Genomic DNA, 646 nt, shown 5'->3' on the forward strand with positions numbered 1-646 from the left:
AGACAAAAACAAATCAGAAGAATTCAAGAAATTTCTACACGCAAGTTAAATACTTTGATTCCAATGTTTGCTTGACTCGTAACAGACGAATATGGGCGGATAAGTACAAGGCCGAGAAAGCAGTAAAAGAAATTCGGACTCCGACGTAACTGAGCCTTGTAGAAACAACTTTGATTATATCGTACAAAAGTACAAAAAAAGAAAACTTACTAGCATTCCTAAATTCCTAAAATAATACAAAAATCAAATAAAAGAGGCATATGTACATTGAAGAAAAATTCCCTTAGCTTAACCAAAGATATAGATTTTATTTGCTGGTCATCAATTTTACTAGTTCATATGGCGCATGTTGTCACAGATTCTGATGCTTGTAAAAAGCATTTTAATGCACCGATAAACGCGTAGCCCCGTCCTTATGTGTATGGTAAATAGATGCCGCTATTCGAGAAGTAATCAAATTTGACACATTTTAAGCTGCACAAATTGTGCAATTTGAACTTGAGAAGTGCACACAAATTTTTCTAATCCCCAACGAATTCCGCAAAAATTGATATAAATTAAAATTTCACATTTTTTATAGGAAATATTTTATTATTTTTAGGTACAAAACATTTCAACGGGGCAGTTTCGATAGAGGTTGCGAGCT

Source organism: Teleopsis dalmanni, chromosome 2, assembly GCF_002237135.1.
Source record: "Teleopsis dalmanni isolate 2A chromosome 2, ASM223713v2, whole genome shotgun sequence".
Lineage (NCBI taxonomy): Eukaryota > Metazoa > Arthropoda > Insecta > Diptera > Diopsidae > Teleopsis > Teleopsis dalmanni.